Source organism: Anomaloglossus baeobatrachus, chromosome 3 (genome assembly GCF_048569485.1).
Source record: "Anomaloglossus baeobatrachus isolate aAnoBae1 chromosome 3, aAnoBae1.hap1, whole genome shotgun sequence".
NCBI classification, from domain to species: domain Eukaryota; kingdom Metazoa; phylum Chordata; class Amphibia; order Anura; family Aromobatidae; genus Anomaloglossus; species Anomaloglossus baeobatrachus.
This window is the reverse complement of record NC_134355.1, coordinates 149486162-149514158: the sequence shown is the minus strand read 5'-3', so window position 1 is coordinate 149514158 and position 27997 is coordinate 149486162. Positions and strand designations below refer to the sequence as shown.

Genomic DNA, 27997 nt, shown 5'->3' with positions numbered 1-27997 from the left:
TATAATAAACTGAAGCTCTAGTACGACGTATGATGATCACTAGAGGAAGTTTCAAGTTTCAACCAAAGAATAGACATCTAAAAAAAACAAATGTGGAATGTTTTGAGAAAAAGATGTAGTTGATTTATTAAGGTAAACAATCATACTGAAGCTCCAAAAGAAGTTTTAATGCACATGATGTCAAAATAATATGAGCGAATCAGAAGTATGATAAAAGAAATTTGTATAAAATATGGTCTTCTAGAAAGTTTAGATCAAAAAAGGAAAAGGACAGGGTGCATAGGTAGTGATGAAATGTTAAATCTACTTAGGAAAACATAAGGTATAGTGAAGAGACGAACTTGTCATTGACATTATGTGTAAAGATTAATTTGTATTAGGAAACTCGATTTTTTAACTTAGCGTTGTTGATAAATCCAGGCAACATTTTATTCCAATGATCAGTTTTGGTCATCTTTCTAAACATAGAGCAAAATTGAAAGCCAATATACAGAGGAAAGTAAAAGTTGGAGTATGAAATTTCCAGTGAAGAGTATGGTCTACATTGGTGACCGGTCTACAGCTCTTGATAAGTCACCTTATAAAATAAAGCTATCTGTTAGTGCAAATTTATCAAAAGTATGATAAAAGAAATTTGTATAACATATGGTCTTCTAGAAAGGTTAGATCAAAAAAGGAAAAGGACAGGGTGCATAGGTAGTGATGAAATGTTAAATATGCTTAGGAAAACATGGGGTATAGTGAAGTGACAAACTTGTCATTGACATTATGTGGAAAGATTAATTTGTATTAGGAAACTCGATTTTTTTAACTTAGCGTTGTTGATAAATCCAGGTAACATTTTATTCCATTGATCAGTTTTGGTCATCTTTCTAAACATAGAGCAAAAATGAAAGCCAATATACAGAGGAAAGTTAAAGTTGGAGTATGAAATTTCCAGTGAAGAGTATGGTCTACATTGGTGGCCGGTCTACAGCTCTTGATAAGTCGCCTTATAAAATAAAGCTATCTGTTAGTGCAAATTTAATGATTGCACTATTTTTATCAATCATCAGCTCCAGTTACAATCTAAAGGCTGACACACAGCCACCAGGATGGCCGAGTGGTTAAGGCGTTGGACTTAAGATCCAATGGATATGTATCCGCGTGGGTTCGAACCCCACTCCTGGTATGCGTTTTACTCTTGAAAATCTTCAAGGCATCTCAAAATTTATATAGGTCTGAACAGCAGGAAAGATATTGTTGCTCGGTAGCACAGTTGTATACCTGTAATAACCATGAATATTGCAATTAATTGAGTGTAGGTTTTATAATAAACTGAAGCTCTAGTACGACGTATGATGATCACTAGAGGAAGTTTCAAGTTTCAACCAAGGAAAAGACATCTAAAAAAAACAAATGTGGAATGTTTTGAGAAAAAGATGTAGTTGATTTATTAAGGTAAACAATCATACTGAAGCTCCAAAAGAAGTTTTAAAGCACATGATGTCAAAATAATATGAGCGAATCAGAAGTATGATAAAAGAAATTTGTATAAAATATGGTCTTCTAGAAAGGTTAGATCAAAAAAGGAAAAGGACAGGGTGCATAGGTAGTGATGAAATGTTAAATGTGCTTAGGAAAACATGGAGTATAGTGAAGTGACGATCTTGTCATTGACATTATGTGGAAAGATTAATTTGTATTAGGAAACTCGATTTTTTTAACTTAGCGTTGTTGATAAATCCAGGTAACATTTTATTCCATTGATCAGTTTTGGTCATCTTTCTAAACATAGAGCAAAAATGAAAGCCAATATACAGAGGAAAGTTAAAGTTGGAGTATGACATTTCCAGTGAAGAGTATGGTCTACATTGGTGACCGGTCTACAGCTCTTGATAAGTCACCTTATAAAATAAAGCTATCTGTTAGTGCAAATTTATCAAAAGTATGATAAAAGAAATTTGTATAACATATGGTCTTCTAGAAAGGTTAGATCAAAAAAGGAAAAGGACAGGGTGCATAGGTAGTGATGAAATGTTAAATATGCTTAGGAAAACATGGGGTATAGTGAAGTGACAAACTTGTCATTGACATTATGTGGAAAGATTAATTTGTATTAGGAAACTCGATTTTTTTAACTTAGCGTTGTTGATAAATCCAGGTAACATTTTATTCCATTGATCAGTTTTGGTCATCTTTCTAAACATAGAGCAAAAATGAAAGCCAATATACAGAGGAAAGTTAAAGTTGGAGTATGAAATATCCAGTGAAGAGTATGGTCTACATTGGTGGCCGGTCTACAGCTCTTGATAAGTCGCCTTATAAAATAAATCTATCTGTTAGTGCAAATTTAATGATTGCACTATTTTTATCAATCATCAGCTCCAGTTACAATCTAAAGGCTGCCACACAACCACCAGGATGGCTGAGTGGTTAAGGCGTTGGACTTAAGATCCAATGGATATGTATCCGCGTGGGTTCGAACCCCACTCCTGGTATGAGTTTTACTCTTGAAAATCGTCAAGGCATCTCAAAATCTACATAGGTCTGAACAGCAGGAAAGATATTGTTGCTCGGTAGCACAGTTGTAAACCTGTAATAACCATGAATATTGCAATTAATTGAGTGGAGGTTTTATAATAAACTGAAGCTCTAGTACGACGTATGATGATCACTAGAGGAAGGTTCAAGTTTCAACCAAAGAATAGACATCTAAAAAAAACAAATGTGGAATGTTTTGGGAAAAAGATGTAGTTGATTTATTGAGGTAAACAATCATACTGTAGCTCCAAAAGAAGTTTTAAAGCACATGATGTCAAAATAATATGAGCGAATCAGAAGTATGATAAAAGAAATTTGTATAAAATATGGTCTTCTAGAAAGATTAGATCAAAAAATGAAAAGGACAGGGTGCATAGGTAGTGATGAAATGTTAAATGTGCTTAGGAAAACATGGAGTATAGTGAAGTGACGATCTTGTCATTGACATTATGTGGAAAGATTAATTTGTATTAGGAAACTCGATTTTTTTAACTTAGCGTTGTTGATAAATCCAGGTAACATTTTATTCCAATGATCAGTTTTGGTCATCTTTCTAAACATAGAGCAAAATTGAAAGCCAATATACAGAGGAAAGTAAAAGTTGGAGTATGAAATTTCCAGTGAAGAGTATGGTCTACATTGGTGACCGGTCTACAGCTCTTGATAAGTCACCTTATAAAATAAAGCTATCTGTTAGTGCAAATTTATCAAAAGTATGATAAAAGAAATTTGTATAACATATGGTCTTCTAGAAAGGTTAGATCAAAAAAGGAAAAGGACAGGGTGCATAGGTAGTGATGAAATGTTAAATATGCTTAGGAAAACATGGGGTATAGTGAAGTGACAAACTTGTCATTGACATTATGTGGAAAGATTAATTTGTATTAGGAAACTCGATTTTTTTAACTTAGCGTTGTTGATAAATCCAGGTAACATTTTATTCCATTGATCAGTTTTGGTCATCTTTCTAAACATAGAGCAAAAATGAAAGCCAATATACAGAGGAAAGTTAAAGTTGGAGTATGAAATATCCAGTGAAGAGTATGGTCTACATTGGTGGCCGGTCTACAGCTCTTGATAAGTCGCCTTATAAAATAAATCTATCTGTTAGTGCAAATTTAATGATTGCACTATTTTTATCAATCATCAGCTCCAGTTACAATCTAAAGGCTGCCACACAACCACCAGGATGGCCGAGTGGTTAAGGCGTTGGACTTAAGATCCAATAGATATGTATCCGCGTGGGTTCGAACCCCACTCCTGGTAAGAGTTTTACTCTTGAAAATCGTCAAGGCATCTCAAAATCTACATAGGTCTGAACAGCAGGAAAGATATTGTTGCTCGGTAGCACAGTTGTATACCTGTAATAACCATGAATTTTGCAATAAATTGAGTGGAGGTTTTATAATAAACTGAAACTCTAGTACGACGTATGATGATCACTAGAGGAAGTTTCAAGTTTCAACCAAAGAATAGACATCTAAAAAAAACAAATGTGGAATGTTTTGGGAAAAAGATGTAGTTGATTTATTGAGGTAAACAATCATACTGTAGCTCCAAAAGAAGTTTTAAAGCACATGATGTCAAAATAATATGAGCGAATCAGAAGTATGATAAAAGAAATTTGTATAAAATATGGTCTTCTAGAAAGGTTAGATCAAAAAAGGAAAAGGACAGGGTGCATAGGTAGTGATGAAATGTTAAATGTGCTTAGGAAAACATGGAGTATAGTGAAGTGACGATCTTGTCATTGACATTATGTGGAAAGATTAATTTGTATTAGGAAACTCGATTTTTTTAACTTAGCGTTGTTGATAAATCCGATAAATCAGACATAGGTCTGAACAGCAGGAAAGATATTGTTGCTCGGTAGCACAGTTGTATACCTGTAATAACCATGAATATTGCAATTAATTGAGTGGAGGTTTTATAATAAACTGAAACTCTAGTACGACGTATGATGATCACTAGAGGAAGTTTCAAGTTTCAACCAAAGAATAGACATCTAAAAAAAACAAATGTGGAATGTTTTGGGAAAAAGATGTAGTTGATTTATTGAGGTAAACAATCATACTGTAGCTCCAAAAGAAGTTTTAAAGCACATGATGTCAAAATAATATGAGCGAATCAGAAGTATGATAAAAGAAATTTGTATAAAATATGGTCTTCTAGAAAGGTTAGATCAAAAAAGGAAAAGGACAGGGTGCATAGGTAGTGATGAAATGTTAAATGTGCTTAGGAAAACATGGAGTATAGTGAAGTGACGATCTTGTCATTGACATTATGTGGAAAGATTAATTTGTATTAGGAAACTCGATTTTTTAACTTAGCGTTGTTGATAAATCCAGGTAACATTTTATTCCAATGATCAGTTTTGGTCATCTTTCTAAACATAGAGCAAAATTGAAAGCCAATATACAGAGGAAAGTAAAAGTTGGAGTATGAAATTTCCAGTGAAGAGTATGGTCTACATTGGTGACCGGTCTACAGCTCTTGATAAGTCACCTTATAAAATAAAGCTACCTGTTAGTGCAAATTTATCAAAAGTATGATAAAAGAAATTTGTATAACATATGGTCTTCTAGAAAGGTTAGATCAAAAAAGGAAAAGGACAGGGTGCATAGGTAGTGATGAAATGTTAAATATGCTTAGGAAAACATGGGGTATAGTGAAGTGACAAACTTGTCATTGACATTATGTGGAAAGATTAATTTGTATTAGGAAACTCGATTTTTTTAACTTAGCGTTGTTGATAAATCCAGGTAACATTTTATTCCATTGATCAGTTTTGGTCATCTTTCTAAACATAGAGCAAAAATGAAAGCCAATATACAGAGGAAAGTTAAAGTTGGAGTATGAAATATCCAGTGAAGAGTATGGTCTACATTGGTGGCCGGTCTACAGCTCTTGATAAGTCGCCTTATAAAATAAATCTATCTGTTAGTGCAAATTTAATGATTGCACTATTTTTATCAATCATCAGCTCCAGTTACAATCTAAAGGCTGCCACACAACCACCAGGATGGCCGAGTGGTTAAGGCGTTGGACTTAAGATCCAATGGATATGTATCCGCGTGGGTTCGAACCCCACTCCTGGTATGAGTTTTACTCTTGAAAATCGTCAAGGCATCTCAAAATCTACATAGGTCTGAACAGCAGGAAAGATATTGTTGCTCGGTAGCACAGTTGTAAACCTGTAATAACCATGAATATTGCAATTAATTGAGTGGAGGTTTTATAATAAACTGAAGCTCTAGTACGACGTATGATGATCACTAGAGGAAGTTTCAAGTTTCAACCAAAGAAAAGACATCTAAAAAAAACAAATGTGGAATGTTTTGGGAAAAAGATGTAGTTGATTTATTGAGGTAAACAATCATACTGTAGCTCCAAAAGAAGTTTTAAAGCACATGATGTCAAAATAATATGAGCGAATCAGAAGTATGATAAAAGAAATTTGTATAAAATATGGTCTTCTAGAAAGGTTAGATCAAAAAATGAAAAGGACAGGGTGCATAGGTAGTGATGAAATGTTAAATGTGCTTAGGAAAACATGGAGTATAGTGAAGTGACGATCTTGTCATTGAAATTATGTGGAAAGATTAATTTGTATTAGGAAACTCGATTTTTTTAACTTAGCGTTGTTGATAAATCCAGGTAACATTTTATTCCAATGATCAGTTTTGGTCATCTTTCTAAACATAGAGCAAAATTGAAAGCCAATATACAGAGGAAAGTAAAAGTTGGAGTATGAAATTTCCAGTGAAGAGTATGGTCTACATTGGTGACCGGTCTACAGCTCTTGATAAGTCACCTTATAAAATAAAGCTATCTGTTAGTGCAAATTTATCAAAAGTATGATAAAAGAAATTTGTATAACATATGGTCTTCTAGAAAGGTTAGATCAAAAAAGGAAAAGGACAGGGTGCATAGGTAGTGATGAAATGTTAAATATGCTTAGGAAAACATGGGGTATAGTGAAGTGACAAACTTGTCATTGACATTATGTGGAAAGATTAATTTGTATTAGGAAACTCGATTTTTTTAACTTAGCGTTGTTGATAAATCCAGGTAACATTTTATTCCATTGATCAGTTTTGGTCATCTTTCTAAACATAGAGCAAAAATGAAAGCCAATATACAGAGGAAAGTTAAAGTTGGAGTATGAAATATCCAGTGAAGAGTATGGTCTACATTGGTGGCCGGTCTACAGCTCTTGATAAGTCGCCTTATAAAATAAATCTATCTGTTAGTGCAAATTTAATGATTGCACTATTTTTATCAATCATCAGCTCCAGTTACAATCTAAAGGCTGCCACACAACCACCAGGATGGCCGAGTGGTTAAGGCGTTGGACTTAAGATCCAATGGATATGTATCCGCGTGGGTTCGAACCTCACTCCTGGTATGAGTTTTACTCTTGAAAATCGTCAAGGCATCTCAAAATCTACATACGTCTGAACAGCAGGAAAGATATTGTTGCTCGGTAGCACAGTTGTATACCTGTAATAACCATGAATATTGCAATTAATTGAGTGGAGGTTTTATAATAAACTGAAGCTCTAGTACGACGTATGATGATCACTAGAGGAAGTTTCAAGTTTCAACCAAAGAATAGACATCTAAAAAAAACAAATGTGGAATGTTTTGGGGAAAAGATGTAGTTGATTTATTGAGGTAAACAATCATACTGTAGCTCCAAAAGAAGTTTTAAAGCACATGATGTCAAAATAATATGAGCGAATCAGAAGTATGATAAAAGAAATTTGTATAAAATATGGTCTTCTAGAAAGGTTAGATCAAAAAAGGAAAAGGACAGGGTGCATAGGTAGTGATGAAATGTTAAATGTGCTTAGGAAAACATGGAGTATAGTGAAGTGACGATCTTGTCATTGACATTATGTGGAAAGATTAATTTGTATTAGGAAACTCGATTTTTTTAACTTAGCGTTGTTGATAAATCCAGGTAACATTTTATTCCAATGATCAGTTTTGGTCATCTTTCTAAACATAGAGCAAAAATGAAAGCCAATATACAGAGGAAAGTTAAAGTTGGAGTATGAAATTTCCAGTGAAGAGTATGGTCTACATTGGTGGCCGGTCTACAGCTCTTCATAAGTCGCCTTATAAAATAAAGCTATCTGTTAGTGCAAATTTAATGATTGCACTATTTTTATCAATCATCAGCTCCAGTTACAATCTAAAGGCTGACACACAGCCACCAGGATGGCCGAGTGGTTAAGGCGTTGGACTTAAGATCCAATGGATATGTATCCGCGTGGGTTCGAACCCCACTCCTGGTATGCGTTTTACTCTTGAAAATCTTCAAGGCATCTCAAAATTTATATAGGTCTGAACAGCAGGAAAGATATTGTTGCTCGGTAGCACAGTTGTATACCTGTAATAACCATGAATATTGCAATTAATTGAGTGGAGGTTTTATAATAAACTGAAGCACTAGTACGACGTATGATGATCACTAGAGGAAGTTTCAAGTTTCACCCAAAGAATAGACATCTAAAAAAAACAAATGTGGAATGTTTTGAGAAAAAGATGTAGTTGATTTATTAAGGTAAACAATCATACTGAAGCTCCAAAAGAAGTTTTAAAGCACATGATGTCAAAATAATATGAGCGAATCAGAAGTATGATAAAAGAAATTTGTATAAAATATGGTCTTCTAGAAAGGTTAGATCAAAAAAGGAAAAGGACAGGGTGCATAGGTAGTGATGAAATGTTAAATCTACTTAGGAAAACATAAGGTATAGTGAAGAGACGAACTTGTCATTGACATTATGTGTAAAGATTAATTTGTATTAGGAAACTCGATTTTTTAACTTAGCGTTGTTGATAAATCCAGGTAACATTTTATTCCAATGATCAGTTTTGGTCATCTTTCTAAACATAGAGCAAAATTGAAAGCCAATATACAGAGGAAAGTAAAAGTTGGAGTATGAAATTTCCAGTGAAGAGTATGGTCTACATTGGTGACCGGTCTACAGCTCTTGATAAGTCACCTTATAAAATAAAGCTATCTGTTAGTGCAAATTTATCAAAAGTATGATAAAAGAAATTTGTATAACATATGGTCTTCTAGAAAGGTTAGATCAAAAAAGGAAAAGGACAGGGTGCATAGGTAGTGATGAAATGTTAAATATGCTTAGGAAAACATGGGGTATAGTGAAGTGACAAACTTGTCATTGACATTATGTGGAAAGATTAATTTGTATTAGGAAACTCGATTTTTTTAACTTAGCGTTGTTGATAAATCCAGGTAACATTTTATTCCATTGATCAGTTTTGGTCATCTTTCTAAACATAGAGCAAAAATGAAAGCCAATATACAGAGGAAAGTTAAAGTTGGAGTATGAAATATCCAGTGAAGAGTATGGTCTACATTGGTGGCCGGTCTACAGCTCTTGATAAGTCGCCTTATAAAATAAATCTATCTGTTAGTGCAAATTTAATGATTGCACTATTTTTATCAATCATCAGCTCCAGTTACAATCTAAAGGCTGCCACACAACCACCAGGATGGCCGAGTGGTTAAGGCGTTGGACTTAAGATCCAATAGATATGTATCCGCGTGGGTTCGAACCCCACTCCTGGTAAGAGTTTTACTCTTGAAAATCGTCAAGGCATCTCAAAATCTACATAGGTCTGAACAGCAGGAAAGATATTGTTGCTCGGTAGCACAGTTGTATACCTGTAATAACCATGACTTTTGCAATAAATTGAGTGGAGGTTTTATAATAAACTGAAACTCTAGTACGACGTATGATGATCACTAGAGGAAGTTTCAAGTTTCAACCAAAGAATAGACATCTAAAAAAAACAAATGTGGAATGTTTTGGGAAAAAGATGTAGTTGATTTATTGAGGTAAACAATCATACTGTAGCTCCAAAAGAAGTTTTAAAGCACATGATGTCAAAATAATATGAGCGAATCAGAAGTATGATAAAAGAAATTTGTATAAAATATGGTCTTCTAGAAAGGTTAGATCAAAAAAGGAAAAGGACAGGGTGCATAGGTAGTGATGAAATGTTAAATGTGCTTAGGAAAACATGGAGTATAGTGAAGTGACGATCTTGTCATTGACATTATGTGGAAAGATTAATTTGTATTAGGAAACTCGATTTTTTTAACTTAGCGTTGTTGATAAATCCAATAAATCAGACATAGGTCTGAACAGCAGGAAAGATATTGTTGCTCGGTAGCACAGTTGTATACCTGTAATAACCATGAATATTGCAATTAATTGAGTGGAGGTTTTATAATAAACTGAAACTCTAGTACGACGTATGATGATCACTAGAGGAAGTTTCAAGTTTCAACCAAAGAATAGACATCTAAAAAAAACAAATGTGGAATGTTTTGGGAAAAAGATGTAGTTGATTTATTGAGGTAAACAATCATACTGTAGCTCCAAAAGAAGTTTTAAAGCACATGATGTCAAAATAATATGAGCGAATCAGAAGTATGATAAAAGAAATTTGTATAAAATATGGTCTTCTAGAAAGGTTAGATCAAAAAAGGAAAAGGACAGGGTGCATAGGTAGTGATGAAATGTTAAATGTGCTTAGGAAAACATGGAGTATAGTGAAGTGACGATCTTGTCATTGACATTATGTGGAAAGATTAATTTGTATTAGGAAACTCGATTTTTTAACTTAGCGTTGTTGATAAATCCAGGTAACATTTTATTCCAATGATCAGTTTTGGTCATCTTTCTAAACATAGAGCAAAATTGAAAGCCAATATACAGAGGAAAGTAAAAGTTGGAGTATGAAATTTCCAGTGAAGAGTATGGTCTACATTGGTGACCGGTCTACAGCTCTTGATAAGTCACCTTATAAAATAAAGCTATCTGTTAGTGCAAATTTATCAAAAGTATGATAAAAGAAATTTGTATAACATATGGTCTTCTAGAAAGGTTAGATCAAAAAAGGAAAAGGACAGGGTGCATAGGTAGTGATGAAATGTTAAATATGCTTAGGAAAACATGGGGTATAGTGAAGTGACAAACTTGTCATTGACATTATGTGGAAAGATTAATTTGTATTAGGAAACTCGATTTTTTTAACTTAGCATTGTTGATAAATCCAGGTAACATTTTATTCCATTGATCAGTTTTGGTCATCTTTCTAAACATAGAGCAAAAATGAAAGCCAAAATACAGAGGAAAGTTAAAGTTGGAGTATGAAATATCCAGTGAAGAGTATGGTCTACATTGGTGGCCGGTCTACAGCTCTTGATAAGTCGCCTTATAAAATAAATCTATCTGTTAGTGCAAATTTAATGATTGCACTATTTTTATCAATCATCAGCTCCAGTTACAATCTAAAGGCTGCCACACAACCACCAGGATGGCCGAGTGGTTAAGGCGTTGGACTTAAGATCCAATGGATATGTATCCGCGTGGGTTCGAACCCCACTCCTGGTATGAGTTTTACTCTTGAAAATCGTCAAGGCATCTCAAAATCTACATAGGTCTGAACAGCAGGAAAGATATTGTTGCTCGGTAGCACAGTTGTATACCTGTAATAACCATGAATATTGCAATTAATTGAGTGGAGGTTTTATAATAAACTGAAGCTCTAGTACGACGTATGATGATCACTAGAGGAAGGTTCAAGTTTCAACCAAAGAATAGACATCTAAAAAAAACAAATGTGGAATGTTTTGGGAAAAAGATGTAGTTGATTTATTGAGGTAAACAATCATACTGTAGCTCCAAAAGAAGTTTTAAAGCACATGATGTCAAAATAATATGAGCGAATCAGAAGTATGATAAAAGAAATTTGTATAAAATATGGTCTTCTAGAAAGGTTAGATCAAAAAATGAAAAGGACAGGGTGCATAGGTAGTGATGAAATGTTAAATGTGCTTAGGAAAACATGGAGTATAGTGAAGTGACGATCTTGTCATTGACATTATGTGGAAAGATTAATTTGTATTAGGAAACTCGATTTTTTTAACTTAGCGTTGTTGATAAATCCAGGTAACATTTTATTCCATTGATCAGTTTTGGTCATCTTTCTAAACATAGAGCAAAAATGAAAGCCAATATACAGAGGAAAGTTAAAGTTGGAGTATGACATTTCCAGTGAAGAGTATGGTCTACATTGGTGACCGGTCTACAGCTCTTGATAAGTCACCTTATAAAATAAAGCTATCTGTTAGTGCAAATTTATCAAAAGTATGATAAAAGAAATTTGTATAACATATGGTCTTCTAGAAAGGTTAGATCAAAAAAGGAAAAGGACAGGGTGCATAGGTAGTGATGAAATGTTAAATATGCTTAGGAAAACATGGGGTATAGTGAAGTGACAAACTTGTCATTGACATTATGTGGAAAGATTAATTTGTATTAGGAAACTCGATTTTTTTAACTTAGCGTTGTTGATAAATCCAGGTAACATTTTATTCCATTGATCAGTTTTGGTCATCTTTCTAAACATAGAGCAAAAATGAAAGCCAATATACAGAGGAAAGTTAAAGTTGGAGTATGAAATATCCAGTGAAGAGTATGGTCTACATTGGTGGCCGGTCTACAGCTCTTGATAAGTCGCCTTATAAAATAAATCTATCTGTTAGTGCAAATTTAATGATTGCACTATTTTTATCAATCATCAGCTCCAGTTACAATCTAAAGGCTGCCACACAACCACCAGGATGGCCGAGTGGTTAAGGCGTTGGACTTAAGATCCAATGGATATGTATCCGCGTGGGTTCGAACCCCACTCCTGGTATGAGTTTTACTCTTGAAAATCGTCAAGGCATCTCAAAATCTACATAGGTCTGAACAGCAGGAAAGATATTGTTGCTCGGTAGCACAGTTGTAAACCTGTAATAACCATGAATATTGCAATTAATTGAGTGGAGGTTTTATAATAAACTGAAGCTCTAGTACGACGTATGATGATCACTAGAGGAAGGTTCAAGTTTCAACCAAAGAATAGACATCTAAAAAAAACAAATGTGGAATGTTTTGGGAAAAAGATGTAGTTGATTTATTGAGGTAAACAATCATACTGTAGCTCCAAAAGAAGTTTTAAAGCACATGATGTCAAAATAATATGAGCGAATCAGAAGTATGATAAAAGAAATTTGTATAAAATATGGTCTTCTAGAAAGGTTAGATCAAAAAATGAAAAGGACAGGGTGCATAGGTAGTGATGAAATGTTAAATGTGCTTAGGAAAACATGGAGTATAGTGAAGTGACGATCTTGTCATTGACATTATGTGGAAAGATTAATTTGTATTAGGAAACTCGATTTTTTTAACTTAGCGTTGTTGATAAATCCAGGTAACATTTTATTCCAATGATCAGTTTTGGTCATCTTTCTAAACATAGAGCAAAATTGAAAGCCAATATACAGAGGAAAGTAAAAGTTGGAGTATGAAATTTCCAGTGAAGAGTATGGTCTACATTGGTGACCGGTCTACAGCTCTTGATAAGTCACCTTATAAAATAAAGCTATCTGTTAGTGCAAATTTATCAAAAGTATGATAAAAGAAATTTGTATAACATATGGTCTTCTAGAAAGGTTAGATCAAAAAAGGAAAAGGACAGGGTGCATAGGTAGTGATGAAATGTTAAATATGCTTAGGAAAACATGGGGTATAGTGAAGTGACAAACTTGTCATTGACATTATGTGGAAAGATTAATTTGTATTAGGAAACTCGATTTTTTTAACTTAGCGTTGTTGATAAATCCAGGTAACATTTTATTCCATTGATCAGTTTTGGTCATCTTTCTAAACATAGAGCAAAAATGAAAGCCAATATACAGAGGAAAGTTAAAGTTGGAGTATGAAATATCCAGTGAAGAGTATGGTCTACATTGGTGGCCGGTCTACAGCTCTTGATAAGTCGCCTTATAAAATAAATCTATCTGTTAGTGCAAATTTAATGATTGCACTATTTTTATCAATCATCAGCTCCAGTTACAATCTAAAGGCTGCCACACAACCACCAGGATGGCCGAGTGGTTAAGGCGTTGGACTTAAGATCCAATGGATATGTATCCGCGTGGGTTCGAACCTCACTCCTGGTATGAGTTTTACTCTTGAAAATCGTCAAGGCATCTCAAAATCTACATACGTCTGAACAGCAGGAAAGATATTGTTGCTCGGTAGCACAGTTGTATACCTGTAATAACCATGAATATTGCAATTAATTGAGTGGAGGTTTTATAATAAACTGAAGCTCTAGTACGACGTATGATGATCACTAGAGGAAGTTTCAAGTTTCAACCAAAGAATAGACATCTAAAAAAAACAAATGTGGAATGTTTTGGGGAAAAGATGTAGTTGATTTATTGAGGTAAACAATCATACTGTAGCTCCAAAAGAAGTTTTAAAGCACATGATGTCAAAATAATATGAGCGAATCAGAAGTATGATAAAAGAAATTTGTATAAAATATGGTCTTCTAGAAAGGTTAGATCAAAAAAGGAAAAGGACAGGGTGCATAGGTAGTGATGAAATGTTAAATGTGCTTAGGAAAACATGGAGTATAGTGAAGTGACGATCTTGTCATTGACATTATGTGGAAAGATTAATTTGTATTAGGAAACTCGATTTTTTTAACTTAGCGTTGTTGATAAATCCAGGTAACATTTTATTCCAATGATCAGTTTTGGTCATCTTTCTAAACATAGAGCAAAAATGAAAGCCAATATACAGAGGAAAGTTAAAGTTGGAGTATGAAATTTCCAGTGAAGAGTATGGTCTACATTGGTGGCCGGTCTACAGCTCTTCATAAGTCGCCTTATAAAATAAAGCTATCTGTTAGTGCAAATTTAATGATTGCACTATTTTTATCAATCATCAGCTCCAGTTACAATCTAAAGGCTGACACACAGCCACCAGGATGGCCGAGTGGTTAAGGCGTTGGACTTAAGATCCAATGGATATGTATCCGCGTGGGTTCGAACCCCACTCCTGGTATGCGTTTTACTCTTGAAAATCTTCAAGGCATCTCAAAATTTATATAGGTCTGAACAGCAGGAAAGATATTGTTGCTCGGTAGCACAGTTGTATACCTGTAATAACCATGAATATTGCAATTAATTGAGTGGAGGTTTTATAATAAACTGAAGCTCTAGTACGACGTATGATGATCACTAGAGGAAGTTTCAAGTTTCACCCAAAGAATAGACATCTAAAAAAAACAAATGTGGAATGTTTTGAGAAAAAGATGTAGTTGATTTATTAAGGTAAACAATCATACTGAAGCTCCAAAAGAAGTTTTAAAGCACATGATGTCAAAATAATATGAGCGAATCAGAAGTATGATAAAAGAAATTTGTATAAAATATGGTCTTCTAGAAAGGTTAGATCAAAAAAGGAAAAGGACAGGGTGCATAGGTAGTGATGAAATGTTAAATCTACTTAGGAAAACATAAGGTATAGTGAAGAGACGAACTTGTCATTGACATTATGTGTAAAGATTAATTTGTATTAGGAAACTCGATTTTTTAACTTAGCGTTGTTGATAAATCCAGGTAACATTTTATTCCAATGATCAGTTTTGGTCATCTTTCTAAACATAGAGCAAAATTGAAAGCCAATATACAGAGGAAAGTAAAAGTTGGAGTATGAAATTTCCAGTGAAGAGTATGGTCTACATTGGTGACCGGTCTACAGCTCTTGATAAGTCACCTTATAAAATAAAGCTATCTGTTAGTGCAAATTTATCAAAAGTATGATAAACGAAATTTGTATAACATATGGTCTTCTAGAAAGGTTAGATCAAAAAAGGAAAAGGACAGGGTGCATAGGTAGTGATGAAATGTTAAATATGCTTAGGAAAACATGGGGTATAGTGAAGTGACAAACTTGTCATTGACATTATGTGGAAAGATTAATTTGTATTAGGAAACTCGATTTTTTTAACTTAGCGTTGTTGATAACTCCAGGTAACATTTTATTCCAATGATCAGTTTTGGTCATCTTTCTAAACATAGAGCAAAAATGAAAGCCAATATACAGAGGAAAGTTAATGTTGGAGTATGAAATATCCAGTGAAGAGTATGGTCTACATTGGTGGCCGGTCTACAGCTCTTGATAAGTCGCCTTATAAAATAAATCTATCTGTTAGTGCAAATTTAATGATTGCACTATTTTTATCAATCATCAGCTCCAGTTACAATCAAAAGGCTGCCACACAACCACCAGGATGGCCGAGTGGTTAAGGCGTTGGACTTAAGGTCCAATGGATATGTATCCGCGTGGGTTCGAACCCCACTCCTGGTATGAGTTTTACTCTTGAAAATCGTCAAGGCATCTCAAAATCTACATAGGTCTGAACAGGAGGAAAGATATTGTTGCTCGGTAGCACAGTTGTATACCTGTAATAACCATGAATATTGCAATTAATTGAGTGGAGGTTTTATAATAAACTGAAGCTCTAGTACGACGTATGATGATCACTAGAGGAAGTTTCAAGTTTCAACCAAAGAATAGACATCTAAAAAAAACAAATGTGGAATGTTTTGAGAAAAAGATGTAGTTGATTTATTAAGGTAAACAATCATACTGAAGCTCCAAAAGAAGTTTTAAAGCACATGATGTCAAAATAATATGAGCGAATCAGAAGTATGATAAAAGAAATTTGTATAAAATATGGTCTTCTAGAAAGTTTAGATCAAAAAAGGAAAAGGACAGGGTGCATAGGTAGTGATGAAATGTTAAATCTACTTAGGAAAACATAAGGTATAGTGAAGAGACGAACTTGTCATTGACATTATGTGTAAAGATTAATTTGTATTAGGAAACTCGATTTTTTAACTTAGCGTTGTTGATAAATCCAGGCAACATTTTATTCCAATGATCAGTTTTGGTCATCTTTCTAAACATAGAGCAAAATTGAAAGCCAATATACAGAGGAAAGTAAAAGTTGGAGTATGAAATTTCCAGTGAAGAGTATGGTCTACATTGGTGACCGGTCTACAGCTCTTGATAAGTCACCTTATAAAATAAAGCTATCTGTTAGTGCAAATTTATCAAAAGTATGATAAAAGAAATTTGTATAACATATGGTCTTCTAGAAAGGTTAGATCAAAAAAGGAAAAGGACAGGGTGCATAGGTAGTGATGAAATGTTAAATATGCTTAGGAAAACATGGGGTATAGTGAAGTGACAAACTTGTCATTGACATTATGTGGAAAGATTAATTTGTATTAGGAAACTCGATTTTTTTAACTTAGCGTTGTTGATAAATCCAGGTAACATTTTATTCCATTGATCAGTTTTGGTCATCTTTCTAAACATAGAGCAAAAATGAAAGCCAATATACAGAGGAAAGTTAAAGTTGGAGTATGAAATTTCCAGTGAAGAGTATGGTCTACATTGGTGGCCGGTCTACAGCTCTTGATAAGTCGCCTTATAAAATAAAGCTATCTGTTAGTGCAAATTTAATGATTGCACTATTTTTATCAATCATCAGCTCCAGTTACAATCTAAAGGCTGACACACAGCCACCAGGATGGCCGAGTGGTTAAGGCGTTGGACTTAAGATCCAATGGATATGTATCTGCGTGGGTTCGAACCCCACTCCTGGTATGCGTTTTACTCTTGAAAATCTTCAAGGCATCTCAAAATTTATATAGGTCTGAACAGCAGGAAAGATATTGTTGCTCGGTAGCACAGTTGTATACCTGTAATAACCATGAATATTGCAATTAATTGAGTGTAGGTTTTATAATAAACTGAAGCTCTAGTACGACGTATGATGATCACTAGAGGAAGTTTCAAGTTTCAACCAAAGAAAAGACATCTAAAAAAAACAAATGTGGAATGTTTTGAGAAAAAGATGTAGTTGATTTATTAAGGTAAACAATCATACTGAAGCTCCAAAAGAAGTTTTAAAGCACATGATGTCAAAATAATATGAGCGAATCAGAAGTATGATAAAAGAAATTTGTATAAAATATGGTCTTCTAGAAAGGTTAGATCAAAAAAGGAAAAGGACAGGGTGCATAGGTAGTGATGAAATGTTAAATCTACTTAGGAAAACATAAGGTATAGTGAAGAGACGAACTTGTCATTGACATTATGTGTAAAGATTAATTTGTATTAGGAAACTCGATTTTTTTACTTAGCGTTGTTGATAAATCCAGGTAACATTTTATTCCAATGATCAGTTTTGGTCATCTTTCTAAACATAGAGCAAAATTGAAAGCCAATATACAGAGGAAAGTAAAAGTTGGAGTATGAAATTTCCAGTGAAGAGTATGGTCTACATTGGTGGCCGGTCTACAGCTCTTGATAAGTCACCTTATAAAATAAAGCTATCTGTTAGTGCAAATTTATCAAAAGTATGATAAAAGAAATTTGTATAACATATGGTCTTCTAGAAAGGTTAGATCAAAAAAGGAAAAGGACAGGGTGCATAGGTAGTGATGAAATGTTAAATATGCTTAGGAAAACATGGGGTATAGTGAAGTGACAAACTTGTCATTGACATTATGTGGAAAGATTAATTTGTATTAGGAAACTCGATTTTTTTAACTTAGCGTTGTTGATAAATCCAGGTAACATTTTATTCCATTGATCAGTTTTGGTCATCTTTCTAAACATAGAGCAAAAATGAAAGCCAATATACAGAGGAAAGTTAAAGTTGGAGTATGAAATATCCAGTGAAGAGTATGGTCTACATTGGTGGCCGGTCTACAGCTCTTGATAAGTCGCCTTATAAAATAAATCTATCTGTTAGTGCAAATTTAATGATTGCACTATTTTTATCAATCATCAGCTCCAGTTACAATCTAAAGGCTGCCACACAACCACCAGGATGGCCGAGTGGTTAAGGCGTTGGACTTAAGATCCAATAGATATGTATCCGCGTGGGTTCGAACCCCACTCCTGGTAAGAGTTTTACTCTTGAAAATCGTCAAGGCATCTCAAAATCTACATAGTTCTGAACAGCAGGAAAGATATTGTTGCTCGGTAGCACAGTTGTATACCTGTAATAACCATGAATATTGCAATTAATTGAGTGGAGGTTTTATAATAAACTGAAACTCTAGTACGACGTATGATGATCACTAGAGGAAGTTTCAAGTTTCAACCAAAGAATAGACATCTAAAAAAAACAAATGTGGAATGTTTTGGGAAAAAGATGTAGTTGATTTATTGAGGTAAACAATCATACTGTAGCTCCAAAAGAAGTTTTAAAGCACATGATGTCAAAATAATATGAGCGAATCAGAAGTATGATAAAAGAAATTTGTATAAAATATGGTCTTCTAGAAAGGTTAGATCAAAAAAGGAAAAGGACAGGGTGCATAGGTAGTGATGAAATGTTAAATGTGCTTAGGAAAACATGGAGTATAGTGAAGTGACGATCTTGTCATTGACATTATGTGGAAAGATTAATTTGTATTAGGAAACTCGATTTTTTAACTTAGCGTTGTTGATAAATCCAGGTAACATTTTATTCCAATGATCAGTTTTGGTCATCTTTCTAAACATAGAGCAAAATTGAAAGCCAATATACAGAGGAAAGTAAAAGTTGGAGTATGAAATTTCCAGTGAAGAGTATGGTCTACATTGGTGACCGGTCTACAGCTCTTGATAAGTCACCTTATAAAATAAAGCTATCTGTTAGTGCAAATTTATCAAAAGTATGATAAAAGAAATTTGTATAACATATGGTCTTCTAGAAAGGTTAGATCAAAAAAGGAAAAGGACAGGGTGCATAGGTAGTGATGAAATGTTAAATATGCTTAGGAAAACATGGGGTATAGTGAAGTGACAAACTTGTCATTGACATTATGTGGAAAGATTAATTTGTATTAGGAAACTCGATTTTTTTAACTTAGCATTGTTGATAAATCCAGGTAACATTTTATTCCATTGATCAGTTTTGGTCATCTTTCTAAACATAGAGCAAAAATGAAAGCCAATATACAGAGGAAAGTTAAAGTTGGAGTATGAAATTTCCAGTGAAGAGTATGGTCTACATTGGTGACCGGTCTACAGCTCTTGATAAGTCACCTTATAAAATAAAGCTATCTGTTAGTGCAAATTTATCAAAAGTATGATAAAAGAAATTTGTATAACATATGGTCTTCTAGAAAGGTTAGATCAAAAAAGGAAAAGGACAGGGTGCATAGGTAGTGATGAAATGTTAAATATGCTTAGGAAAACATGGGGTATAGTGAAGTGACAAACTTGTCATTGACATTATGTGGAAAGATTAATTTGTATTAGGAAACTCGATTTTTTTAACTTAGCGTTGTTGATAAATCCAGGTAACATTTTATTCCATTGATCAGTTTTGGTCATCTTTCTAAACATAGAGCAAAAATGAAAGCCAATATACAGAGGAAAGTTAAAGTTGGAGTATGAAATATCCAGTGAAGAGTATGGTCTACATTGGTGGCCGGTCTACAGCTCTTGATAAGTCGCCTTATAAAATAAATCTATCTGTTAGTGCAAATTTAATGATTGCACTATTTTTATCAATCATCAGCTCCAGTTACAATCTAAAGGCTGCCACACAACCACCAGGATGGCCGAGTGGTTAAGGCGTTGGACTTAAGATCCAATGGATATGTATCCGCGTGGGTTCGAACCCCACTCCTGGTATGCGTTTTACTCTTGAAAATCTTCAAGGCATCTCAAAATTTATATAGGTCTGAACAGCAGGAAAGATATTGTTGCTCGGTAGCACAGTTGTATACCTGTAATAACCATTAATATTGCAATTAATTGAGTGGAAGTTTTATAATAAACTGAAGCTCTAGTACGACGTATGATGATCACTAGAGGAAGTTTCAAGTTTCAACCAAAGAAAAGACATCTAAAAAAAACAAATGTGGAATGTTTTGAGAAAAAGATGTAGTTGATTTATTAAGGTAAACAATCATACTGAAGCTCCAAAAGAAGTTTTAAAGCACATGATGTCAAAATATTATGAGCGAATCAGAAGTATGATAAAAGAAATTTGTATAAAATATGGTCTTCTAGAAAGGTTAGATCAAAAAAGGAAAAGGACAGGGTGCATAGGTAGTGATGAAATGTTAAATCTACTTAGGAAAACATAAGGTATAGTGAAGAGACGAACTTGTCATTGACATTATGTGTAGAGATTAATTTGTATTAGGAAACTCGATTTTTTAACTTAGCGTTGTTGATAAATCCAGGTAACATTTTATTCCAATGATCAGTTTTGGTCATCTTTCTAAACATAGAGCAAAATTGAAAGCCAATATACAGAGGAAAGTTAAAGTTGGAGTATGAAATTTCCAGTGAAGAGTATGGTCTACATTGGTGACCGGTCTACAGCCCTTGATAAGTCACCTTATAAAATAAAGCTATCTGTTAGTGCAAATTTATCAAAAGTATGATAAAAGAAATTTGTATAACATATGGTCTTCTAGAAAGGTTAGATCAAAAAAGGAAAAGGACAGGGTGCATAGGTAGTGATGAAATGTTAAATATGCTTAGGAAAACATGGGGTATAGTGAAGTGACAAACTTGTCATTGACATTATGTGGAAAGATTAATTTGTATTAGGAAACTCGATTTTTTTAACTTAGCGTTGTTGATAAATCCAGGTAACATTTTATTCCAATGATCAGTTTTGGTCATCTTTCTAAACATAGAGCAAAAATGAAAGCCAATATACAGAGGAAAGTTAAAGTTGGAGTATGAAATATCCAGTGAAGAGTATGGTCTACATTGGTGGCCGGTCTACAGCTCTTGATAAGTCACCTTATAAAATAAATCTATCTGTTAGTGCAAATTTAATGATTGCACTATTTTTATCAATCATCAGCTCCAGTTACAATCTAAAGGCTGCCACACAACCACCAGGGTGGCCGAGTGGTTAAGGCGTTGGACTTAAGATCCAATGGATATGTATCCGCGTGGGTTCGAACCCCACTCCTGGTATGAGTTTTACTCTTGAAAATCGTCACGGCATCTCAAAATCTACATAGGTCTGAACAGCAGGAAAGATATTGTTGCTCGGTAGCACAGTTGTATACCTGTAATAACCATGAATATTGCAATTAATTGAGTGGAGGTTTTATAATAAACTGAAGCTCTAGTACGACGTATGATGATCACTAGAGGAAGTTTCAAGTTTCAACCAAAGAATAGACATCTAAAAAAAACAAATGTGGAATGTTTTGGGAAAAAGATGTAGTTGATTTATTGAGGTAAACAATCATACTGTAGCTCCAAAAGAAGTTTTAAAGCACCTGATGTCAAAATAATATGAGCGAATCAGAAGTATGATAAAAGAAATTTGTATAAAATATGGTCTTCTAGAAAGGTTAGATCAAAAAAGGAAAAGGACAGGGTGCATAGGTAGTGATGAAATGTTAAATGTGCTTAGGAAAACATGGAGTATAGTGAAGTGACGATCTTGTCATTGACATTATGTGGAAAGATTAATTTGTATTAGGAAACTCGATTTTTTTAACTTAGCGTTGTTGATAAATCCAGGTAACATTTTATTCCAATGATCAGTTTTGGTCATCTTTCTAAACATAGAGCAAAAATGAAAGCCAATATACAGAGGAAAGTTAAAGTTGGAGTATGAAATTTCCAGTGAAGAGTATGGTCTACATTGGTGGCCGGTCTACAGCTCTTGATAAGTCGCCTTATAAAATAAAGCTATCTGTTAGTGCAAATTTAATGATTGCACTATTTTTATCAATCATCAGCTCCATTTACAATCTAAAGGCTGACACACAGCCACCAGGATGGCCGAGTGGTTAAGGCGTTGGACTTAAGATCCAATGGATATGTAACCGCGTGGGTTCGAACCCCACTCCTGGTATGCGTTTTACTCTTGAAAATCTTCAAGGCATCTCAAAATTTATATAGGTCTGAACAGCAGGAAAGATATTGTTGCTCGGTAGCACAGTTGTATACCTGTAATAACCATGAATATTGCAATTAATTGAGTGGAGGTTTTATAATAAACTGAAGCTCTAGTACGACGTATGATGATCACTAGAGGAAGTTTCAAGTTTCAACCAAAGAAAAGACATCTAAAAAAAACAAATGTGGAATGTTTTGAGAAAAAGATGTAGTTGATTTATTAAGGTAAACAATCATACTGAAGCTCCAAAAGAAGTTTTAAAGCACATGATGTCAAAATAATATGAGCGAATCAGAAGTATGATAAAAGAAATTTGTATAAAATATGGTCTTCTAGAAAGGTTAGATCAAAAAAGGACAGGGTGCATAGGTAGTGATGAAATGTTAAATCTACTTAGGAAAACATAAGGTATAGTGAAGAGACGAACTTGTCATTGACATTATGTGTAAAGATTAATTTGTATTAGGAAACTCGATTTTTTAACTTAGCGTTGTTGATAAATCCAGGTAACATTTTATTCCAATGATCAGTTTTGGTCATCTTTCTAAACATAGAGCAAAATTGAAAGCCAATATAAAGAGGAAAGTAAAAGTTGGAGTATGAAATTTCCAGTGAAGAGTATGGTCTACATTGGTGACCGGTCTACAGCTCTTGATAAGTCACCTTATAAAATAAAGCTATCTGTTAGTGCAAATTTATCAAAAGTATGATAAAAGAAATTTGTATAACATATGGTCTTCTAGAAAGGTTAGATCAAAAAAGGAAAAGGACAGGGTGCATAGGTAGTGATGAAATGTTAAATATGCTTAGGAAAACATGGGGTATAGTAAAGTGACAAACTTGTCATTGACGTTATGTGGAAAGATTAATTTGTATTAGGAAATTCGATTTTTTTAACTTAGCGTTGTTGATAAATCCAGGTAACATTTTATTCCATTGATCAGTTTTGGTCATCTTTCTAAACATAGAGCAAAAATGAAAGCCAATATACAGAGGAAAGTAAAAGTTGGAGTATGAAATTTCCAGTGAAGAGTATGGTCTACATTGGTGACCGGTCTACAGCTCTTGATAAGTCACCTTATAAAATAAAGCTATCTGTTAGTGCAAATTTATCAAAAGTATGATAAAAGAAATTTGTATAACATATGGTCTTCTAGAAAGGTTAGATCAAAAAAGGAAAAGGACAGGGTGCATAGGTAGTGATGAAATGTTAAATCTACTTAGGAAAACATAAGGTATAGTGAAGAGACGAATTAGTCATTGACATTATGTGGAAAGATTAATTTGTATTAGGAAACTCGATTTTTTAACTTAGCGTTGTTGATAAATCCAGGTAACATTTTATTCCAATGATCAGTTTTGGTCATCTTTCTAAACATAGAGCAAAAATGAAAGCCAATATACAGAGGAAAGTTAAAGTTGGAGTATGAAATTTCCAGTGAAGAGTATGGTCTACATTGGTGGCCGGTCTACAGCTCTTCATAAGTCGCCTTATAAAATAAAGCTATCTGTTAGTGCAAATTTAATGATTGCACTATTTTTATCAATCATCAGCTCCAGTTACAATCTAAAGACTTACACACAGCCACCAGGATGGCCGAGTGATTAAGGCGTTGGACTTAAGATCCAATGGATATGTATCCGCGTGGGTTCGAACCCCACTCCTGGTATGTGTTTTACTCTTGAAAATCTTCAAGGCATCTCAAAATTTATATAGGTCTGAACAGCAGGAAAGATATTGTTGCTCGGTAGCACAGTTGTATACCTGTAATAACCATGAATATTGCAATTAATTGAGTGGAGGTTTTATAATAAACTGAAGCTCTAATACGACGTATGATGATCACTAGAGGAAGTTTCAAGTTTCAACCAAAGAAAAGACATCTAAAAAAAACAAATGTGGAATGTTTTGAGAAAAAGATGTAGTTGATTTATTAAGGTAAACAATCATACTGAAGCTCCAAAAGAAGTTTTAAAGCACATGATGTCAAAATAATATGAGCGAATCAGAAGTATGATAAAAGAAATTTGTATAAAATATGGTCTTCTAGAAAGGTTAGATCAAAAAAGGAAAAGGACAGGGTGCATAGGTAGTGATGAAATGTTAAATCTACTTAGGAAAACATAAGGTATAGTGAAGAGACGAACTTGTCATTGACATTATGTGGAAAGATTAATTTGTATTAGGAAACTCGATTTTTTAACTTAGCGTTGTTGATAAATCCAGGTAACATTTTATTCCAATGATCAGTTTTGGTCATCTTTCTAAACATAGAGCAAAATTGAAAGCCAATATACAGAGGAAAGTAAAAGTTGGAGTATGAAATTTCCAGTGAAGAGTATGGTCTACATTGGTGACCGGTCTACAGCTCTTGATAAGTCACCTTATAAAATAAAGCTATCTGTTAGTGCAAATTTATCAAAAGTATGATAAAAGAAATTTATATAACATATGGTCTTCTAGAAAGGTTAGATCAAAAAAGGAAAAGGACACGGTGCATAGGTAGTGATGAAATGTTAAATTTGCTTAGGAAAACATGGGGTATAGTGAAGTGACAAACTTGTCATTGACATTATGTGGAAAGATTAATTTGTATTAGGAAACTCGATTTTTTTAACTTAGCGTTGTTGATAAATCCAGGTAACATTTTATTCCAATGATCAGTTTTGGTCATCTTTCTAATCATAGAGCAAAAATGAAAGCCAATATACAGAGAAAAGTTAAAGTTGGAGTATGAAATATCCAGTGAAGCGTATGGTATACATTGGTGGCCGGTCTACAGCTCTTGATAAATCGCCTTATAAAATATATCTATCTGTTAGTGCAAATTTAATGATTGCACTATTTTTATCAATCATCAGCTCCAGTTACAATCTAAAGGCTGCCACACAACCACCAGGATGGCCGAGTGGTTAAGGCATTGGACTTAAGATCCAATGGATATGTATCCGCGTGGGTTCGAACCCCACTCCTGGTATGAGTTTTACTCTTGAAAATCTTCAAGGCATCTCAAAATCTACATAGGTCTGAACAGCAGGAAAGATATTGTTGCTCGGTAGCACAGTTGTATACCTGTAATAACCATGAATATTGCAATTAATTGAGTGGAGGTTTTATAATAAACTGAAGCTCTAGTACGACGTATGATGATCACTAGAGGAAGTTTAAAGTTTCAACCAAAGAATAGACATCTAAAAAAAACAAATGTGGAATGTTTTGGGAAAAAGATGTACTTGATTTATTGAGGTAAACAATCATACTGTTGCTCCAAAAGAAGTTTTAAAGCACATGATGTCAAAATAATATGAGCGAATCAGAAGTATGATAAAAGAAATTTGTATAAAATATGGTCTTCTAGAAAGGTTAGATCAAAAAAGGAAAAGGACAGGGTGCATAGGTAGTGATGAAATGTTAAATCTACTTAGGAAAACATAAGGTATAGTGAAGAGACGAACTTGTCATTGACATTATGTGGAAAGATTAATTTGTATTAGGAAACTCGATTTTTTAACTTAGCGTTGTTGATAAATCCAGGTAACATTTTATTCCAATGATCAGTTTTGGTCATCTTTGTAAACATAGAGCAAAATTGAAAGCCAATATACAGAGGAAAGTAAAAGTTGGAGTATGAAATTTCCAGTGAAGAGTATGGTCTACATTGGTGACCGGTCTACAGCTCTTGATAAGTCACCTTATAACATAAAGCTATCTGTTAGTGCAAATTTATCAAAAGTATGATAAAAGAAATTTGTATAACATATGGTCTTCTAGAAAGGTTAGATCAAAAAAGGAAAAGGACAGGGTGCATAGGTAGTGATGAAATGTTAAATTTGCTTAGGAAAACATGGGGTATAGTGAAGTGACAAACTTGTCATTGACATTATGTGGAAAGATTAATTTGTATTAGGAAACTCGATTTTTTTAACTTAGCGTTGTTGATAAATCCAGGTAACATTTTATTCCAATGATCAGTTTTGGTCATCTTTCTAAACATAGAGCAAAAATGAAAGCCAATATACAGAGAAAAGTTAAAGTTGGAGTATGAAATATCCAGTGAAGCGTATGGTATACATTGGTGGCCGGTCTACAGCTCTTGATAAATCGCCTTATAAAATAAAGCTATCTGTTAGTGCAAATTTAATGATTGCACTATTTTTATCAATCATCAGCTCCAGTTACAATCTAAAGGCTGCCACACAACCACCAGGATGGCCGAGTGGTTAAGGCGTTGGACTTAAGATCCAATGGATATGTATCCGCGTGGGTTCGAACCCCACTCCTGATATGAGTTTTACTCTTGAAAATCTTCAAGGCATCTCAAAATCTACATAGGTCTGAACAGCAGGAAAGATATTGTTGCTCGGTAGCACAGTTGTATACCTGTAATAACCATGAATATTGCAATTAATTGAGTGGAGGTTTTATAATAAACTGAAGCTCTAGTACGACGTATGATGATCACTAGAGGAAGTTTCAAGTTTCAACCAAAGAATAGACATCTAAAAAAAACAAATGTGGAATGTTTTGGGAAAAAGATGTAGTTGATTTATTGAGGTAAACAATCATATTGTAGCTCCAAAAGAAGTTTTAAAGCACATGATGTCAAAATAATATGAGCGAATCAGAAGTATGATAAAAGAAATTTGTATAAAATATGGTCTTCTAGAAAGGTTAGATCAAAAAAGCAAAAGGACACGGTGCATAGGTAGTGATGAAATGTTAAATCTACTTAGGAAAACATAAGGTATAGTGAAGAGACGAACTTGTCATTGACATTTTGTGGAAAGATTAATTTGTATTAGGAAACTCGATTTTTTAACTTAGCGTTGTTGATAAATCCAGGTAACATTTTATTCCAATGATCAGTTTTGGTCATCTTTCTAAACATAGAGCAAAATTGAAAGCCAATATACAGAGGAAAGTAAAAGTTGGAGTATGAAATTTCCAGTGAAGAGTATGGTCTACATTGGTGACCGGTCTACAGCTCTTGATAAGTCACCTAATAAAATAAAGCTATCTGTTAGTGCAAATTAATCAAAAGTATGATAAAAGAAATTTGTATAACATATGGTCTTCTAGAAAGGTTAGATCAAAAAAGGAAAAGGACACGGTGCATAGGTAGTGATGAAATGTTAAATATGCTTAGGAAAACATGGGGTATAGTGAAGTGACAAACTTGTCATTGACATTATGTGGAAAGATTAATTTGTATTAGGAAACTCGATTTTTTAACTTAGCGTTGTTGATAAATCCAGGTAACATTTTATTCCAATGATCAGTTTTGGTCATCTTTCTAAACATAGAGCAAAATTGAAAGCCAATGTACAGAGGAAAGTCAAAGTTGGAGTATGAAATTTCCAGTGAAGAGTATGGTCTTTATTGGTGACCGGTCTACAGCTCTTAATAAGTCACCTTATAAAATAAAGCTATCTGTTAGTGCAAATTTATCAAAAGTATGATAAAAGAAATTTGTATAACATATGGTCTTCTAGAAAGGTTAGATCAAAAAAGGAAAAGGACAGGGTGCATAGGTAGTGATGAAATGTTAAATTTGCTTAGGAAAACATGGGGTATAGTGAAGTGACAAACTTGTCATTGACATTATGTGGAAAGATTAATTTG

The 27997-nt window shown here is 33.8% G+C and overlaps 20 non-coding genes across 20 annotated transcripts; all 20 read left to right on the top strand.

The window, feature by feature from the left end:
- The first annotated feature begins 1088 nt into the window (after nt 1–1088).
- TRNAL-UAA (transfer RNA leucine (anticodon UAA)) lies at nt 1089–1171 on the top strand. Its single transcript has one exon. It is a non-coding gene; the product is annotated as a tRNA-Leu (tRNA).
- Nucleotides 1172–2397: 1226 nt separating this feature from the next.
- TRNAL-UAA (transfer RNA leucine (anticodon UAA)) lies at nt 2398–2480 on the top strand. The gene has a single exon. It is a non-coding gene; the product is annotated as a tRNA-Leu (tRNA).
- Nucleotides 2481–3706: 1226 nt separating this feature from the next.
- TRNAL-UAA (transfer RNA leucine (anticodon UAA)) lies at nt 3707–3789 on the top strand. Its single transcript has one exon. It is a non-coding gene; the product is annotated as a tRNA-Leu (tRNA).
- A 1750-nt stretch (nt 3790–5539) lies between these two features.
- TRNAL-UAA (transfer RNA leucine (anticodon UAA)) lies at nt 5540–5622 on the top strand. Its single transcript has one exon. It is a non-coding gene; the product is annotated as a tRNA-Leu (tRNA).
- A 1226-nt stretch (nt 5623–6848) lies between these two features.
- On the top strand, nt 6849–6931 carry TRNAL-UAA (transfer RNA leucine (anticodon UAA)). The gene has a single exon. It is a non-coding gene; the product is annotated as a tRNA-Leu (tRNA).
- Nucleotides 6932–7743: 812 nt separating this feature from the next.
- On the top strand, nt 7744–7826 carry TRNAL-UAA (transfer RNA leucine (anticodon UAA)). Its single transcript has one exon. It is a non-coding gene; the product is annotated as a tRNA-Leu (tRNA).
- A 1225-nt stretch (nt 7827–9051) lies between these two features.
- On the top strand, nt 9052–9134 carry TRNAL-UAA (transfer RNA leucine (anticodon UAA)). Its single transcript has one exon. It is a non-coding gene; the product is annotated as a tRNA-Leu (tRNA).
- A 1750-nt stretch (nt 9135–10884) lies between these two features.
- TRNAL-UAA (transfer RNA leucine (anticodon UAA)) lies at nt 10885–10967 on the top strand. Its single transcript has one exon. It is a non-coding gene; the product is annotated as a tRNA-Leu (tRNA).
- A 1226-nt stretch (nt 10968–12193) lies between these two features.
- On the top strand, nt 12194–12276 carry TRNAL-UAA (transfer RNA leucine (anticodon UAA)). Its single transcript has one exon. It is a non-coding gene; the product is annotated as a tRNA-Leu (tRNA).
- Nucleotides 12277–13502: 1226 nt separating this feature from the next.
- TRNAL-UAA (transfer RNA leucine (anticodon UAA)) lies at nt 13503–13585 on the top strand. Its single transcript has one exon. It is a non-coding gene; the product is annotated as a tRNA-Leu (tRNA).
- An 812-nt stretch (nt 13586–14397) lies between these two features.
- Nucleotides 14398–14480, top strand: TRNAL-UAA (transfer RNA leucine (anticodon UAA)). The gene has a single exon. It is a non-coding gene; the product is annotated as a tRNA-Leu (tRNA).
- A 1225-nt stretch (nt 14481–15705) lies between these two features.
- Nucleotides 15706–15788, top strand: TRNAL-UAA (transfer RNA leucine (anticodon UAA)). Its single transcript has one exon. It is a non-coding gene; the product is annotated as a tRNA-Leu (tRNA).
- Nucleotides 15789–17013: 1225 nt separating this feature from the next.
- TRNAL-UAA (transfer RNA leucine (anticodon UAA)) lies at nt 17014–17096 on the top strand. The gene has a single exon. It is a non-coding gene; the product is annotated as a tRNA-Leu (tRNA).
- A 1225-nt stretch (nt 17097–18321) lies between these two features.
- Nucleotides 18322–18404, top strand: TRNAL-UAA (transfer RNA leucine (anticodon UAA)). Its single transcript has one exon. It is a non-coding gene; the product is annotated as a tRNA-Leu (tRNA).
- A 1639-nt stretch (nt 18405–20043) lies between these two features.
- Nucleotides 20044–20126, top strand: TRNAL-UAA (transfer RNA leucine (anticodon UAA)). The gene has a single exon. It is a non-coding gene; the product is annotated as a tRNA-Leu (tRNA).
- Nucleotides 20127–21351: 1225 nt separating this feature from the next.
- Nucleotides 21352–21434, top strand: TRNAL-UAA (transfer RNA leucine (anticodon UAA)). Its single transcript has one exon. It is a non-coding gene; the product is annotated as a tRNA-Leu (tRNA).
- An 812-nt stretch (nt 21435–22246) lies between these two features.
- Nucleotides 22247–22329, top strand: TRNAL-UAA (transfer RNA leucine (anticodon UAA)). The gene has a single exon. It is a non-coding gene; the product is annotated as a tRNA-Leu (tRNA).
- A 1632-nt stretch (nt 22330–23961) lies between these two features.
- On the top strand, nt 23962–24044 carry TRNAL-UAA (transfer RNA leucine (anticodon UAA)). The gene has a single exon. It is a non-coding gene; the product is annotated as a tRNA-Leu (tRNA).
- A 1225-nt stretch (nt 24045–25269) lies between these two features.
- Nucleotides 25270–25352, top strand: TRNAL-UAA (transfer RNA leucine (anticodon UAA)). The gene has a single exon. It is a non-coding gene; the product is annotated as a tRNA-Leu (tRNA).
- A 1225-nt stretch (nt 25353–26577) lies between these two features.
- Nucleotides 26578–26660, top strand: TRNAL-UAA (transfer RNA leucine (anticodon UAA)). The gene has a single exon. It is a non-coding gene; the product is annotated as a tRNA-Leu (tRNA).
- Nucleotides 26661–27997: the final 1337 nt, after the last annotated feature.